Source organism: Corvus brachyrhynchos, unplaced genomic scaffold (genome assembly GCF_000691975.1).
Source record: "Corvus brachyrhynchos isolate BGI_N302 unplaced genomic scaffold, ASM69197v1 scaffold309, whole genome shotgun sequence".
In the NCBI taxonomy this organism is placed as follows: domain Eukaryota; kingdom Metazoa; phylum Chordata; class Aves; order Passeriformes; family Corvidae; genus Corvus; species Corvus brachyrhynchos.
In genome coordinates, this window is record NW_008240227.1 from 2,853 (window position 1) to 3,619 (window position 767).

Genomic DNA, 767 nt, shown 5'->3' on the forward strand with positions numbered 1-767 from the left:
GGTGGGGAGAGTGGGATGGGAATGGGGATACTGGGATGGGATTGGGGATACTGGGATGGGGACACTGGGATGGGGATGGGGTCACTGGGATGGGATTGAGGACACTGGGATGGGGTCACTGGGATGGGGATGGGGATACTGGGAATGGGGATTGGGATACTGGGATGGGATTGGGGATATTGGGATGGGAATGGGGAAACTGGGATGGGGACACTGGGAAGGGATGGGGACACTGGGATGGGGACACTGGGATGGGAATGGGGACACTGGGATGGGATTGGGGATACTGGGATGGGGACACTGGGATGGGGATGGGGATACTGGGATGGTGACACTGGGATGGAACTGGTGACACTGGGATGGTGACATTGGGATGGAATGGTGACACTGGGATGAACTGGTGACACTGGGATGGAATGGTGACACTGGGATGAACTGGTGACACTGGGATGGTGACACTGGGATGAAACTGGTGACACTGGGATGGTGAAACTGGGATGGGAACTGGTGACACTGGGATGAAACTGGTGACACTGGGATGGTGAAACTGGGATCAGAACTGGTGCCACTGGGATGAACTGGTGACATTGGGATGGTGACACTGGCATGGAACTGGTGCCACTGGGATGAACTGGTGACACTGGGATGGTGCCACTGGGATGAACTGGTGCCACTGGGATGGAACTGGTGACACTGGGATGGTGACATTGGGATGGAATGGTGACACTGGGATGAACTGGTGACACTGGGATGGTGACACTGGGATG